Raw genomic sequence first — 17,251 nt, 5'->3', positions numbered from 1 at the left:
GGCTGATATTTTTAAATACACAGAATACCTGCATATTCCCGCATTTGATCCCTCAAATGTGGCTATCAAACACAATGTTTAAAAAGATATGTACGTAATGGTGACAATGCACTTAAAGCTTCTACAAGGAACCCTGATATTTTAGTAATTTTGGTGCCCCCTGTGGACAAAAAACACAAAATATAACGTGAAAAATAAAATTTTCTAAAGAAAAAGCTCCTCTGCTTCTATCTGAATGGGTAACGTACTACTCATTGTAACTCTACCGGGGAAAATGTAAACAGATGCTCCCCAAGTTAAGAAAAACAAATAGAAATAGTTAATTTTCAAGCTGATGGCCTCTTATGCTGCTTAGGTAGGTCATATAGAGCGTAGGTATTAAACTGAGACTGTGTCATAACTAGTTTAAAACTCCTGTAGTAGCTGAAATAGTAAACTTCACTAGAAAATTAATAATCATGCAATTATACTCATAAAATAAGGAAAAGGAACCTTAACTTTATGTTCCATTTTTACTGGCTGTTCTGTGTCTGACTGACAGAAATCTGCTCTCACTAAAAGTGAAGCGAGGTTGAGGAAAGTAGAGGGGAAGGAAACAACTGCCTTACTGGCCATTAGTGGCATGAGTGGCAGACAAAAGAGGAATGAAGTGTAATTGGAGGAAAATATAGCACTCTGTATCCTGAGTGTGCCCGCTGGACTCTCTATAGGCTCCATATATCTTTGTTGCTGTTGGCCTCAGCGGTGAAATACAGGCTGGCAGGTCGTGCTGACTGCGTGACTCTGCTCCGGACAGAATGATTGCTAATAGCGATAACGGGTAAAATACAACAATTTTTTTTTTCACCACTTAACTGGACACTCGCTGTTGAATGTGGATGTAGGGCAGTAAAGAAAGCATGCGCTGATCCACACACAGTCACGTGCAGATATATATAATGTTTCACGGTGGATGTAACTCACACTGATTGAAGCTCTATGAGGTGAGCAGCAATTGAATGATTCAGGCACAAAAACAAAAACAAAAAGAGTCAAAATACGAAGAATTCTGAACATTTTCACACGTTAGCTGCAGTGTTATTGATCGCATTTGCACCAAACCTGTGCGGGTGCAGAATATAATAGCATAACATACGATTGAAAACAAATAGAAAGGGGAAAATGCGCATTCAGAGCCAACTTTTTAACAAGCAGCAGAGACGCAGACGTTCCAACAGCGAGGAAAAGATGGAATTCTGGGAATGTCCCAATCAGCCAAACTGATGGCCTCCAGATAAGATGGATAATCAGCGATAGCGACAAATGGCTGTTTGCTGATGGGGGGAGATGGGAGAAACGTGTGCCCCAATGACACCCATTTAAAGCAGATCAAAAAGCTCCGATCGGGAACCCTTCAGCCGGCTGTTTGATGTCTGATTGGAGGGGAAATTGTGGGCAATCTCATGTGTGTGTCTGTTTGTGCATAATGCCTGCAACATACTTGTTTATGATTGAAGGCGCGTATCAATGAGATGTGCACAATGTGTCTGCGTTTGCGTGTGGGCATGTGTGTGACGCATGTGCGATTCGCTGCATAACAGCCTGCATCTGGTTCTGTCCCGTCTCCCTGTGTGGTAGAGCCGCTACATCTGGGCGTACAGAGCTTCTTTGGTATCACTTAGATATACTACAATCACTTAATACCAAGCTGTTTACAAGATCAGCGGGTTTGAGTCTTTTAACATCCCTTGGTCTCTCATATTTCTGAGCGTATAAACCGTCACGCTGAAGCATTTCTCGCAGCTATAGCGGCGGTTTAACAGCAGAAAAGTTCCAATGTTAAATGTTAATGGTTCATTTGTTAGTCATTTTAGATCACCAGGGTTGTAGCACGAAATTGAGTCCCTTATGTTACACAAGAGAAAAGCTAACTATTTTGTTATGGAGGAGTGCGGAGGTTGAATAGAGGAGTCTCACAGCCTGAGAAACTCATTAATTCATCCTCCACATTTGAACATATTGCAGTAAATGCCAGGTTCTGGTGTCAGTTCCTTAAACTCAAAGAGAGGCTCTTTGACTGTTGACATTAGCAAAAAAAGTCACCCCTCACAGATAAGATGCAGAGCCCTATTTCGACACCCACGACTGCCCTGACGGACCAGAATTCAACACTAGTAGAAGTTTCATTAAACGAAGGTCCTGACTTTTTTTCTCCTCCATACTGGCAGATCTCTCTGTAGCTCTCTCCTTCAAAACACACACATTTAAGCAACTCAACTCTAAGATGCATCGTGATCAATGCAGTGACAGAACATAATAGGGAGGCTGCATACGATTATAGGCTGTAAATGTTGATTTTTGCTCTCTAAATTTGAATGATACAGTACATAGACTTTCTTTTCAATTCTTTTTATTTATTTTTATTTGCTTGAAGCACTTTGACATGAATGTATACAGAAACTAGGGCTGCAACTAACAATTATTGTTGTTATTGTTGTGAGTTGTTTGGTCAAAAATGTCTTGTTTTGTCCAGAACGCAAAGATATTCAGTTAACTGTCATGGGGAAGAAAAGAAACCAAAAAAATATTCAAATTTAAGAGCTGGAATCAGAGAACTAATTGATAAATTTTCGCAGCTGTAATAAGACAAGTCCAAGTCTGTATAAAACCTGTATTTTCTCCCTTAACAAGGTGCTCACAGGTTCTTCTGTCAGGTGTGTGTGTCGGCTGGATGACCTCGCTAACCAACTGCTGGGACTTTCAAACAAGAAAAATAACACATGCTGGAGGCTGGGATTAGTGTTTGATGTTGACATTTAATAAAACTGTGGGGAATACCAGCATGACAATATTTCTGCCCGCTGTCATTTTAATGAAATACCTCACACCGCTGCTGGGACGCTGTGGCGCTCACCTGTGGCTCCTCAGCACCAGTTGCTCGAGATGTCGACGGTCAAGGAACTGACACTCGAATGCCGAGTACAAAAGAAGGAGAGCAGGGCGCAACGGCAGCAGGAGGGCCTCGGTTAAACCCTCTCTGGGGGCTGCTGAGTGTGCTGCTTTGCGTTGGCTGGTGTCTAGCCCCCAATCTCTTACCACACACACACACACACACACACACACACAGGCATGCACACACCTCCCACTTCATCCCAGAGGGCTCTGTCGCAGTTCAAACATTATTCCAGCTGATTACATGCCAATTCCTATCAAGAACAGCCTGCGAGGCTCTTCTCCGCCCTGATTAACTCTAACCACCACCCACTGCAATGTCTTCAATATGTGTCTTTTCCCATCAGTTCCTGGCCCTGCTGCTTCCTTTGATCCGTCCTTTTACATTTTGTCTATTGATCTATCTTTTAATCTCTAGCTTGAATAGCAAGCAACACCTTTACTTTAAAGAAATCAGACACAGCCTTGTACATAAAAGGATGACAAAACCACTGACCACTGTACAATTGTATATTGATTAGAAGCAAGAAGAATGGTCGTTGATACTTTGATGAACAAGCAGGAAGAGTTAACGACCTAATACAGTATGAGATGGTGGAAACGGTCTGTAGTAGTAATTACTACATTATTACATACTCAGTACTCATGGGTTGCACTACCATCGTCTTTGAACTCTCTCTGAACACACACAACACACACGCAGACAGCTGGTAATTAATCAAGTAAAAATGGGCCTCACTTGGTACAGTTCCTTGTTATAGTCTATAAATAACAACCAAACAAAAGTAATTGATAGAGCAATAAAAAGAAAATGAAAATAATTAAATCAGGGTCACAACACTGAAGTTTCGGGTTACACAGTACGTTCACTGGACTCTGAGGTGACTTCCTAACATTATAATGTCACTATGGACGCTGGTTCTGGTGGTCTGCACAAGCACACACACAAACACACACACAAGCACACAGAAGCACTGAGGAGCCTTGTGGCCACATACCTTTAAACTTCCATGAAAGACTTAAGCTGTACCCAGCTGTTGCACATTGACAAGACTACAGCCAGCAGTGTGTGTGTTTGTGCGTGTGTGTGTGTCCAGGACTGCTAGCTATTTCCTGAGCTGTCTGTTGTGTAGGGAGTGCAGCTGTTTTTCTTTGCACTTCCATATAATAGAGGAGACATTTAAATACTGACTCCTGTGTGGCGGCAGAGCTAACGCTTTACCGTGTGCTGTGTGCGTCTGTGGGAGTTTGTATTGGGGCAACAGGGGATTATGTGCTGCTCTAATGTGCATTTGTGTGAGCTACAGTTACACTTCTCTGACGCCGTATACGTGCGGTCATCACAGATGAACACTTGTCTGTTTCCATTTTCAAATTATCCAATTGATATTATCGCGCAAGTGATGCAGTATAATGGAGGGCAACACCACGGAAATTCAATTTAATCACATTTAATCATCTATTGACTAAAAGAGCTATGAAAGCTTTTAAGAGTGATACTGAAGTCTTAAGAGTCTTTCCATTGATTTTCCGTCCTCTAGGCATCCATTGGCTTCCATTAAAGTCAAATCTACTTACATACGGCATCTCTACAGTTCTCTGTAAAGGTTTTGTCAAAGTGTGAAGTTTGGGTAGAGAAGCAAAACGTGCTATTAGCCCTTTTAGTTTGCGACTGACAGAATCAATTATCTACACTGTAATTTTCCAAACCTCTCTAGGCTCTCCACATACCACCTTTATGACCGATGTTAAAATACAGTAGTGCAGGCGTACACTAATCATCTTACTGTTTTGTGCCGTTTGCCGCTTACTGTAAGTGAGCAGGTGCTGTTGATGCTTCAGCAGCGATGCTTGAACAGTCACAAGCACTCATGCTTGGTTGAACCCTGCTCTGCACTCCTTGTCCTCCCAATAGTGACCATTTGGAGACATGTTTGCAGTGTTTTTAAAAATTTAATTTTATCACAGTTTGTGTTTAACTCGTAAACTGATCACCTATGATGCACACTTTGACACACATGAACTGAAAATGTAGCTGCCTGAAACAAAAATATTACAGGAAAAGCCAAACTTAAATTACATAACGTCAATCACTGACACAGTATAGTGGCTGCAGAAAAATGACACCATCCGCTTATGGATTGGTTTCCTATAAATCCTGCTTCCACTATGCTATCCAGCCTGCTACGTGGCTGCATTTTTCCTGTATGAATGACGGACAAATTGTAAAAATAAAGGAAGCGCATCTGCCATTGCACAACCAAAACAGGAAGAGGCATTGTTTTCCCCGGTTGCGATCCCCGGGTAACGGCTGAACAACTGTAATAACTGTAGAAACTCCACACTGTGACAGAAACACGCTGATGGAGGAGGCAAAGACGGAGATCAGTAGGTAATAAAACCTGCCTAGTTATTAATACAACCAAATGTTTAACTCTTCCTATTCATAGCACTGTTCAGGGTTTTTAGGTCAAATTGTGATTCCTACGGTTGTTTTTTGCCTCAGATAGCAGCCAGGCTACCAGCGCTGGCCATGATCCTAACAATGTCTTTGTGACAGCAGCGCCAACGTCAATACCACAGGGAAACACTCGCACAATTGCAATTTTCCTTGCAAAATTGAGCAGTACTTTGTCAGCATTATACTATTTTTAAATAAACGTATTTCATTTTCAAAAAGATATTTCTGGGAGTCCTCTGGGTACCACATTTTGAGAAAAGTGGAACTGCATAATACTGAATTTTCCCTCATGGACACTAAATTTAGCAAAACTTGGTTGGGGACACATTTGGAGCAATGTGATAACATATTATTTTACATATAATCTTTGTAAAGAAACTAGAATATCGCTGATCCGACAGATGATTTTTGAAGGTAACTGAGAATATCAGACATCAGCGCTGCATGAAAATGCCTCTCAAGCTATTTCCTCGACATAAACTAATCAACTTTTTTAGCACTTTCTCTATTTTCAGTAATTTGAAAGCTAATCTTGCTCGACAGAAGCTCCACGCCAGACACTCTGAGAGAAAAACAAAACCATCACTGAGTGAGGCTCTCTTGGCTGATATAACTTTATTAATAGCGGGACTTGGACCATGACAGTGTTCTTTGAGATTGCCAAAAGAAGCAAGAGACGGAGAAAGGAAAGAGATTGCATTTGTGTGTGTCTGTGAGTGTGTGTGTGTGTGTGTGTGTGTGCGTGTGTGTGTGTGTGTGTGTGTGTGTGTATGTGTGTGTGTGTGCGTGTGCAAGTGATAGACAAAATTAGCTAAAAGTGAGCTGAATTCACCGAACATAGAGAGTGAGAAGAAGATGAAGCGAGAAAAGAGCAAGAGTAGTACATTGTGTGTGTGTGTGTGTGTGTGTGTGTGTGTGTGTGTGTGTGTGTGTGTGTGTCCATGCAGGATGTACGTTTATATGCAAGTGTGCAGATTTACTCCCTCTGTGTGTGTTTGTGTATGCGAGTGTGAGTGTGAGTAAGGGATGGTTTGATTTTTTGTTGGAGTGTGTAAAGAGATTTTCCATCCATTAGGGTGGCCGCGCTCCCAGACACACACACAAAGACACACACACACACACACTCATGATGGCGTAAGGAAAGTCACTCTGCGATCCAACGACTTATAACCCAGTAAATACACTAATTATATAATCTTTTACGCGGCGTTTCACATTTTGGAGGGGTGTTTTTTGTCGCGTGTATACGTGAAAGTTACTCACCTACTCGTCGCGCAGCAGGAAGCCACCGTGGAGAACAAACAGGAACAGAGAGAAAAAGGAAACAGAAGAGAAAAGGGAATTAATAAAACAAAGCAGCAGTCAAATATATGTCTCTCCTGTAGCTCTACTTAAAAAGGTACATGTTTACACAGGTTCAGTGCCCTGCTCAAGGGCATCTTAAAAGTGATTTCTGAAACCAATTCACTTTTTCTGACAGGTAATATAAGTCAGTTTTAGGGTCTGAACTGCTGCCCGTGCTTCGCTAGTGTAGGTTTAATATGTTTCCATATGATAAAACAAAACGAAAAACTCCTCTGGGGCGTCTTACACCACCAGTCATAAACATACGCAAACCATTCACAGACTGAAAATATGTAACTCTCCCTGTACTGTCACACACAGTTAGCTCTTGCATCATGAGCTCTGTTAATGAAATTCAGAGCTTCTCAGATGTTTCTATTTATCCTCCATTGTAGCAGCTACTTGTTAGGTTCATCATCCACCAACTGAAGCTCGTGATGCACTTGTTGTCGTGTTCTTTCGCATTGAATTATCAAATACACGCTTCAAAATAAATGTGGAATTGTAAGATTTCCAGGGTTTTTTGACAGTTTTCCAGTTTTCCAGTCATCTGTATGTCTCATACTATATTTCTTCTTAGTAACTGTTACTTTTTACATGATATTTAACCTCTTCTTGTGTAATATCAGTTCGTATGATTTTTGCTTCTCATTTCCCAGTTTTGCATCTTTTGCATGTGCTGTCCTGATGCTTCCTGTGATCTAATAGTAAGTCAGACTTCATGTCTGTTATGTAACAGTGTTCACAGTTGGATTAGAAAACCCAGGGGTTAACAGATCCAGGTCAAAGTTGTCAAGTCTGCTTATAATAAGCAACTTTGGGCCTGTTTCTCTGCACATTTCTTTAGCTGCTGACAAAATCAGGGATAAAGCAAGAAAAATACGGAAAAGATTCAACAAATTGTGGAAGAAAGAGCGGATTAAAAACTGTGAGAGTGGATTCGACCTCAAGGCAGAGTAAGTTTAAAATACGTGCACATCATTCAGATATTGTTCAACATGCCAATTCTGCTACTGTCAAAGTAAAATGGTGTGAAATGCAACTTCTTCGGTTTCATTTTCATTCATTTGTATATTAATTTCTCGCTTTTTGATGGTTTCGTTCAACCCCTTTAGAGTTAAAAGGAAATCATCTCTCACATTGTGGCAAGTAAGATTCCCTGTTTATTTTTTCAATAGACCTGGTTGCTTGTTTCTCTGGCAACACTGAGCTACTTTATAACCAGCATTGTGAAACTTGTTATCCACCAACGTCAGGATTACTAAAGCCAGATTACTCAAAGAGAGCTCGACTGAGCTGATCTTGTTTTATAACACAAACATTAAAATGAACTACAGCTTATAAACAAACTCACATTGTTATGCTTAGGTATCTGGTAGTCTCCTGTTACCCATAAGCCCTTGCAAATTTCATAAAACAAGAAAACGACTGAGACACTTTTAGGCTCCTCTGATTATTTGGTGCCACTTGAGTTCAGAAGTTGTTGTGATTTTCCAAACTAAACAAATATTAAGTGAGCGCACACTCCCCGGTCTGAACAAATGAGTCTGCTCTGTGTGAACTTCTGTTCTGGATTCAGCTCCGTGTCTCAGAAAGTAAACGTATAAATGTAGAGCTTGTTTTATTGGTAGAGTCGTTATAAGTTTCTGGAAAAGAATGTCAGCAAAATTCCTCAAAAGTAAAGTAAATGTAATCACCGTCTCCCTGGAGGCGACTAATCCACAGAGTAAATGTTTAATCATGGCTGTATGATGTGACTGCGAGCAGCCAGCAGCCGTGTTGCGGAAAAGAGCACTACGTAATGGAATATTAGTGGGTCTCGTGTCTGGCTTACTACTGTAGCTGTGTTTCATCTCTTGTTGAAACACACACACACACACACACACACACACACACACACACACACACAGTAGTGGTGTCTGCGAGCTGCCTGTGGTCTGGACAGCATCACAGGCTGTGGTCAACACTGCGGTGTCTGGGTTACATACAATTTACACTTGTCTTCAAAGACACACAAACACACATACACACCGACACCAACAGGAGACTGCGGCCGTGTAACAGAGCACAAGTGTGTTTTACAGTCTCCCAGTTGCGAGTTAAGAGTCATTTATAGCCCAAAATGACAAATCAAAAATTTGCTTCAGAGGGTTTTTTTACGATCTGTAAAATCTGTAAAATTCGAAAAAACCCTGGAAAATCAACAGAATTAAACAGAAGTCACAATAAACAACAACAGAGAGATGCGACTTCTGCTGACGTGCAACTGGGATATTTTTAAGTGATTGCAGAGTTTCAATTAAAGTTAAATTGACATCACAGCAGGTATCTGTGTCCTCCCATCACACATCAGTGCAATTTAAATCTATCTGACGACATGCAACCCTCCTGCACTGTTACAAACTGTGCACCCAGTCATGATTCAGACCCACAGAGCTTTATTTAAATGCTACAGTTACCAAAAATACCAACAATGTATCTTTTCCCTACAGACAAATATTAAGGGAATTTGCATGTAGGGAGAAAGCAGAAAAAAATTATTTCTTCTTGTTTTGCTTTTCCAATAAAATCAAACAAATCAAATATTTGTATTCGTCTTTAGGCTCCCGCAATAAGAGTGAGATTAGTGCTGTCCAAGTAGTATTATTGTTGGCACCGCTTCTGCAAAGACGACTGGATAGTGTCCGTTTTCCTCGATGTCGCAAATAACAACAACGCAGAACAAGATTTTGGTGGCAGTCGAACTTCCATAGTGAAAGAAAGATTAATATCCATTTCATTATGCAATCAACATTTACTTCAAAAGCAGACAGCGGGCCTATTGCCAGTTTAAGTAAAATTATTAATACTGCAACGTAAAATATATTTCATTACAAGCAAGTTGTATTTTATAAATGCATTGTTGAATGTCCGCTAAATGTGTTGGAGTAAAAAGTACATTAGTTCCGTCCAAAAAGAAGTAGAGGTAGTACAAAATAGAATTAATCAAGTAGAGTACATCAAACTTGTACTTTAGTGCAGTATTTAAATAAATGTACTTCCTTAATTTCCAGCACTGTAAGAACTAATGCCTGCACTCTCTCTGGCTCACAACAGCACAGTTGAAAATATGTCTAATTTATCTTTCTTAGCTTGTCTTAAAACATGAAATGTGAGCACATTTGACCTCGCGAACACATCTTTGGACAACTATGGTCCTAAAAATGTGATGAATCAAAAGTAATTCTCCTGTGGACGTCTGAAACCAGAACTAAGCCAGACTGGACGTGAGCCTGTTGCAAAATTTGGCTTGTTTGTGTCATTTTTCTAATAAAGAAATTGGGCTCGGGTTGGATTTGGCACATTTTCTGCATGATGAAATCGTTGGGCTGTACGATTTGTCATTAAAGTCGATGGTTACATAGGGTTATATGTTTTGTTTTTGTCAGTGCAGTATTTGTTTTGGTGCACAGTTGATGCTGCAGGCTGAAAAATCCTTCACCTTCATACTGTATTATGAGCATGTGTGTGTGTGTGTGTGGGTGTACATGTTTTTGTTACATAGTGAGGACTGGGAATTTTAAACCACAACGTGAGGACATTTTTGCAAAGTGAGGACATTTTGGCCGGTCCTGACAACTTCAAAGGTCTGTGTGAAAGTTAAGATATTTAGGCATATAATTGTGATGGTTAAGGTTAGCGTAAGAGCCCAGAGAATCCATTATGTACATTTCTAACAACTAAAGAAGTAAATAAGTGTGTGTGTGTGTGTGTGTGCTCATGAGATAAAAAAAGGCTTCAGTCTGCACATTCAAGTATACTCAAATTTCTCAGCACCTAAACTGTAGCATACCAAGCCCACTTAGAGTGTGTAGGGATCTTTTTCCCTACATGCTTTGGTTTTTTGTTACAGTAGAGACCTTGTAAGGTGATACACATGTGTTTAGTTCTCTCGGGTTACATTTTTGGGCAAAACTATCCTTAATTTACCTCCTTTGAATCCTTTTGTAGCGTCTGCAGTAGTCATATACAGTAAATGTTGCAGATGTTTCCGTGACTATTTCCACTGCTCTTGCCAATTTCATTTTTACCATGCTGAGGTAAGAGAAGCAACTGAGTGCCATATGTATGATTAAGAGAACTTGTGAGGTGGAGACAGACAGATGCTGTTAGTCAGGTCTATTGATAGTGAAAGTTAATGACCATAGGATAAGAAACAGCGTAACCAGTCAGAGCCAGTGTCTAGCAGCTGTGGTGTGAATCCAGGTCAGCTGTGAATTCCTCACTGCAAGTCATTATATGTGTATGTGTGTCGGACAGAGAGGGCGCGAGACTGCGCATTAAGTGAGTGAGTCGGCCTGTTTATCTGTCCGTCCATCCGCACAAGAAAATGGCAACGAAAGATGACACAAGGGTCTCAAAGTACATTTACAAACACTGCCAGCTGCCTTGTGTGCGGCTTTTTGTGCTTCAATGCGAGTTCCCTGTTATGAAAATGTCATAATCACCTGCTTGTATAACTTCCTGCCGTCCCCGGGCTAACTCGCCTCTACCGCAGCATCTCAGCAGCTGCTTCGGTGGTATCAGTCTCTTCCCACTCAGCGTATGTAACACACAGGGTGTGTTAGTGTAAAAGATACACCTTCCCTTTTTAACTGCCCTACATTCCCTCCGTACACACACACACACACACACACACCCACACACACACATGCACAATTCTGTCTGTATATGAGTAATGACCAGATGCTCTCATGTGGTCTTTGACCCTTGAACTTTCATCTCCATGTAGGCTCAAGAGCACCTCTTCCCTGGGGCCCACACTGGTGGATACTTCAGGTTGTCGGAGTGTGTGTGTGTGTGCGCGTGTGCGAGGCTTCTTTTTTCCTATATGGTTGAATGTTCACGGGTATGTGCATGCTTGTTTCCCCCGCAGCATCTGGAACGTATTCCCACTTCACCACCGTTTATGGTAGAGCCATCACCGGCAGGATGCATGGACATCTATGGAGCTGCCGGCCCCCAGCTCTACGCGTTTAAGAGCCCCTGGAAGAGAGGCCCCCGATCGGGGGTGCAGCCGGCCGAGCCGTGCCCCCACAGACGCACCCATTAACAGGCTCGCTAGCCAGGGTCGTGGCCCTATTTACCAGCCTTAATGGCTAGAGAGGGCGAAGGGGGGCGGAGGGCATTAGGCCTGGGAGAAATATGACACGAAGGAGCTTTTGGGGGTGCCAGGTTAGAATCCGGTCACTGTGCTCCGTCTTTTCTTCAGTCTGGTGCAAAGTTGGTTCATCAATGAGGCGATAAATGCTTGTGTCACCTCTTATTTATCTTCTTTTCTCACTGTTTTGTTTGGGATTACCGACCATAATTCCACCAAGCTGTATGGAAGAAGAGCTCAGACTGTGCCGCAAGCAAATGGAGATGCTGTGAAGTGGATCTAAATGCCTCAAGAAAAGCCACGAGGCTTGTTTGTAGTTATGTCGAAATACTTGTTAGCACGCAGCGAAACACTTTTAAGGCACTTATTATGTTGTGTAAACATCAGAAGTCCTCTGTGATGGTTGCCATGGGAAAATTAAAAAGAGCAAAGGGGGGCATACTGGAACATGCTGGAGAGTCGACACAGCGGCTATTAATCAGTGTGTTTAGTTAAACAGCGTAGTGTCAGCGCTTAGTAATACTGCACATAATTAAACTTAGTGCTGCTTACTGTAAGTTTCATCACGTTGCTCATGTTCTGTTGAATCTGCCTGTGTGTCCTCCAGACTCAGTTTTAGAGTGTGTTTTACCTCTTGGAGGGTTTCAGCAGGACAGGAATTTTCCACTGTGGGTTCAGTAGAGTACTACTATTTTACATCTACAGTCAATCATACTTTCACTGCTGCTACTTCCAATATCTCTCCCACCTTTACGATTTACCTTTTACGACTGCTATGACACATAACTCTGATTTTGCTTATCAATTTGTAATTACAACTGTGTGGAGTGCCGCAAAGAAACGTTTCATCATATTTTACACCAGACAAACTAAATATGTTTGTCACTTTATCACAGTTTTTTCTTGTATGAGGATAGCAGTATCTATAAGGCCCTGTGCCAAGGTTCAGGCTTGTATTAAAGAGCGAACATTAGGGGGACAGACTGTGCTATCACTAGAAAGGTGCTGTAAACTTACTAATTAACTGAGTTAATCAGTATTTATTAGGCATGCGCCCAAGGTTCAGGTTTTTATTACAGATTAAAGTGGCCATTGGTTGGACTAGCTGTACTTATTCACTAGAAAGGTGAAATAAACTCACTAGTTAACTAGAAAGTTCAGTCCAAGTGTCCCTCTGAGCATTAATCAGCAGCTAATATAAGTCACATTGGATTGCACTATTAGCTTAATGGAAAGTGACATGAAGTGTTCTTCCAGTGATTAGTGGTCAGCGTCCTATGCTCCTAAGTTTAATGCTGTAGGTATTCCTCTGTAGCATCACTTCTTCTAGTGCAGTGTTGTATAAAAAGCAAGAAAAAGTCAGAGTTGGGCGATGGTTGAATAGGTCATACACCGGACTCCATCTCTGGAGAACAGGGTTTGCGTGCCGTTTGTGACCAAGACTCAAGAGTTATTTGTTTTAAATTTTACTTAGACATGATAAAGTGACATAATTAACATCACTTACGTTGTGTGTCTTCACTTACGTCACTTTTGTCGCGTATGTTGCAAGACTGAACGTAGTTATTTTAACCCAAAGTATGATCTTTTCCTGAACTTAACCCAGTAGTTTTTGTGCCTCCTCCCCAGTGTGTGCTGGTCTATCCTCCAAATATCCACTATAAGCTGTTTAGAGAATGAGTGGATGGGCAGAGGCGGATGGAGAATCAATTTGGATTTGGAAACTAAATGTATCCATGCAGGTTGTCTCCACAGCCTCAGGGCGTAACTGTGGGTTTTTGTAACAGCCAACCAGACCGCTCTGAGGTAACTCTACTACAGTTAAATTGCTGCTGACCTGTTTCCAAACAACCTGTATATCAACAACCAAGTGCTGAGGTTTGGTGTGGGTCTATTTCCATCCTTTACTGACTCCACTCCTAGCCGTGGTCTCCCGCTGAACTTGAGATAACCCCTCCAGCAAGCGGCGAGCTAAATGCAAAGCTTTGTCTTGTCAACAAGGCTGTTTGTTTGGACAGTTTCTGCAGATTGGGCTCATTAAACTTTAACGCCAGCAGTGAGAGGAATGGGGGAGTCTGCCAGTGAAGGGCAGAGGGAAAAAGCTGGGTCGTGTCTGCAAACTGCGCTGCAGTCAGTTATTTGCAAGCGACTGAACCGACAGAAGTGGCTTCCTTACACTCTGTTACCCACTGCTCTGACCTTTGCGTCTCGTACTGTATGTGCTGAAAGTTTTTTGATAAATGATTTAGGAAGACTGAGAACTCAAAAGGGTTGTTCTTTTGTACACAACAGCAATAACTAGTGATGACACAACGTGACACAGTATGCCATTTAACACTAGTGTTTGTAGATAAACATGTTGAAGTGGTTCTTTGTCTTCATTAGTCAATTACAGGAGACATAAAATGCTGCTGGCACACATTTGGTAAATCAGTAGCACAATACATAGTTCTATCCAATTTTTAAAAAACAAGGCCACGATGGTGGTAGATTTAAATTTAACTTCTGACCTTGGTTTTACAGTAGCACCTTCTACTACTACTACTACTTCTAATGCCCATACCAACTTTTATGGCAACCCAGTCAACAGTAGTTGAGACATTTCACCCAAAACCACACATACGAGCATGCTCGGGCAAGAGGAAAAGTCTCCAAAGTCAGTCAGACACATCGTCTATTGTCTGTTAAAAGTTTTATGCCAATCCATCCAGTAGATTTAGAGACATATCTGTTCATGGCAATAAGTCCAGTAGTTGTTGAGATATTTCAGTCTTGACCGAAGTGCTGGACTGACTGACCAACAGATCATATCGTCATCCCTGAGGTCATGCTGCTACTTACTGGAAGAGAGAGTTGAATGACGTCCGACTGACACAAATCACCAGTGTTTTCTTGGACAGGTGTGTGACAAAGACACTGTGGCATTTGATCATCCAAACTCAATGAGTGAGATGCAGGAGACAGGATATTAGATCAGTATTAAATAATTATCATAGCCAGGAAGCTGGCTACTCGATTTCCGACTTTTCGAACAAGTCCATGCAGCGAGATGAGTCACAGGCCAAAATGAAAGTGTGACTCATTTTATGACGCTGCAAATATCACATGTTTCTCTGAGGCAGATGCTGGAGCTGGTTTCCAACGCAGGAAAAGCCTCCATTATTACTGCTCTGCAGTGCCACAGCTTATCAAAACGGTGCCGGCTGAGGAAATCCCTAGAGTGAGTATAACGATAAAGATTACTCAGCCAGTTTCGTGTTAAGCCGAAAATGGGAAAGTGCTATTTTGTCATGGAGGAGTATCCACACAGGGAGGTGACTGTGTTTAATGTTATCAGTGAGCCTGCACAGTTTGCCTGGAGGTTTGTTGCTCAACATAGAAACACACTAAGCTGCTGGTATGAATTACTGTATCTTTTCAGCGTGTTTGTGTAATGTCTGCGGTGTTAAGAAAGACAAACTACTGTTTAAACCACCTTTTATTTGAAGTATATCATGTATTTAGAGGAGTAGTGACTTGTTAACAACCAAGGTAGTGTGTAGTACAGGTACTGATACAGCAGGATTTAATATCTAGCTTCTTTTTCTGATCTTAATAGAAAACGCCACAGGTTTTTGAACATTATATTTCTGCTCATTTTCTCCCTCACCATGTGTGACAACTGCAGTTCTGGCAGTTTCACCATCTGTCAACACATACTAGGTGTTGCAGCTGAAACCACCAGTGGATTTAGCTCAGTAGAAGTTGCAGAGAGCTCAGATCAATGCTGAAACAACACCACATAATTTACAGAGATGAGAAGTAATGAAGTACAAATACTTTGTTACTTAAGTAGATTTATTTACTCCCTACGTTTTAACACACATATCCGTACTTTCTACTCCTTACATTTTCAAAACAGACTTGTTAGACTTGTTTTGCATCATTGCACACTGAAGTCCCAACTTCACAAGACTTCAGCTATCAGTGCATGTCACACACAGCAGACGTCACAAGATGAAACTACGTAAAAGATGTAACAAGACAGAAATAGACAGAGAGGGAGAATCTAACGGGGAGAAACGGCGTGTTAGTGTCTCGTTTCTGCAGAGACGCTGCAGCCCTCTGGCCTGATTTTCTTATTGTCTTAGTTTGCTTCTGTTGCTGCTTTACAAACCCAAAATGTCACTATTATTCCGCACCTTTGTCCTTCAGAAGGATACTTTTTAAATTTCAGTGCCTGAAATGGATTATAGTTTCTTGAGTAAAGAAGCTGAATTTGTTTCTGCGTTTACCAGAGTTTTTTTTTTTTATTTAAGGATCTGTACTTCTACCCGAGTACTGAGTGTGTGTACTTTTGTCACCTCTGATCATTAATTTCACCTCCCCCCAGAAAAATCTGGTTTATGTTTACGGCCACAAATGAGGGTTGTGTTTTCTCGACCTGGGGTCGGGACCCTGAAGAAATGCCAAATCACACCTATTTTCCAATTAGATTCATATTGAAAACAGACTTCATGTTTATGCTTCTTGGTCTTTTAATTTAATTCAACTCACATTGATTTAAGCTGAAAAAATGTGAACTCCAGCAGCGCAGGACGACCTTGCAGGTGATCCTGTGTGCACTGCCTGAGGCTGCCCTGAAGACACCGCTGAACTCTGCTGACACCAGTCTAACGCTCAGATAAACACATAGCAAATAGATCGATGATTGAAATCTGCACAGCGAGATGCTTAATCAAATACTTTGCCCTGCAGTCACACATAACTATTTAAAGTGTAATTAGAGAAAACAAATACACAGACTATTTGGCATGACGTCTTTTGCTGCGCGCAAAATGAGTCCAAAACTATTTCTGCTTAACTGAAAAAAAGGCACAGCAGCAGTTTTATGACTCCAGTGCATCATACTCCATCCTCATTCAGCGTGAGTGTATTTACAACCGCACAACCAAAAATCAATTGAAATCTCTCATTGTGTGTGATGTAATGCAGAGTCAGAACCGTATTGACTTCACAATTCTTCTTGCTCTTCTCATCTGAAGGATTTACGGCGAGTTCACTTTGTTCTGTTTCAAACGTGGTGATGCAGAAACATCATCATATGGCATTTCTATTAAACGTCAGCCACGAACTAATTTCCTGTACATAATAAGTTCCGGCCAGCAGCGACGGTGAGCCAATAACTCGCAGGCACTGTGAGCAAACTATGTCTTCAATGAACAGCTCTCTAGTGGCCGGAGTCATGGTGAAGGATTCATGGCAGCAGCTGTTCCAAGGCTTTAGCCCTCGACACACACAAACACACACACACACACACACACAAAGGAAACACACCAAAGGTAAGCTAGTCCACACCTACATCGAGACAAACTGAACGCACATGCGGGGATAGA

General features: G+C 41.5%; 1 protein-coding gene across 9 annotated transcripts in view; it reads right to left on the bottom strand.

Moving 5' to 3' along the window:
- Positions 1–17,251, bottom strand: part of kcnq5a (potassium voltage-gated channel, KQT-like subfamily, member 5a) — a 101,634-nt gene that overhangs the window by 48,083 nt on the left and 36,300 nt on the right. Inside the window, exon 1 of one of the 9 annotated variants that reach the window (XM_084376575.1) lies at positions 11,224–11,287. The exons of the other annotated variants lie outside the window; for them this stretch is intronic. The gene's annotated coding sequence lies outside the window, so the exon portion shown is untranslated. Of the gene's footprint in view, positions 1–11,223; positions 11,288–17,251 lie in introns of those variants that run through there. 9 annotated transcript variants of the gene reach the window in all.

The sequence above is a fragment of the Pagrus pagrus genome, assembly GCF_965226575.1.
Source record: "Pagrus pagrus genome assembly, chromosome: 15".
In the NCBI taxonomy this organism is placed as follows: domain Eukaryota; kingdom Metazoa; phylum Chordata; class Actinopteri; order Spariformes; family Sparidae; genus Pagrus; species Pagrus pagrus.
This window is presented reverse-complemented; position numbering and strand designations above follow the sequence as displayed.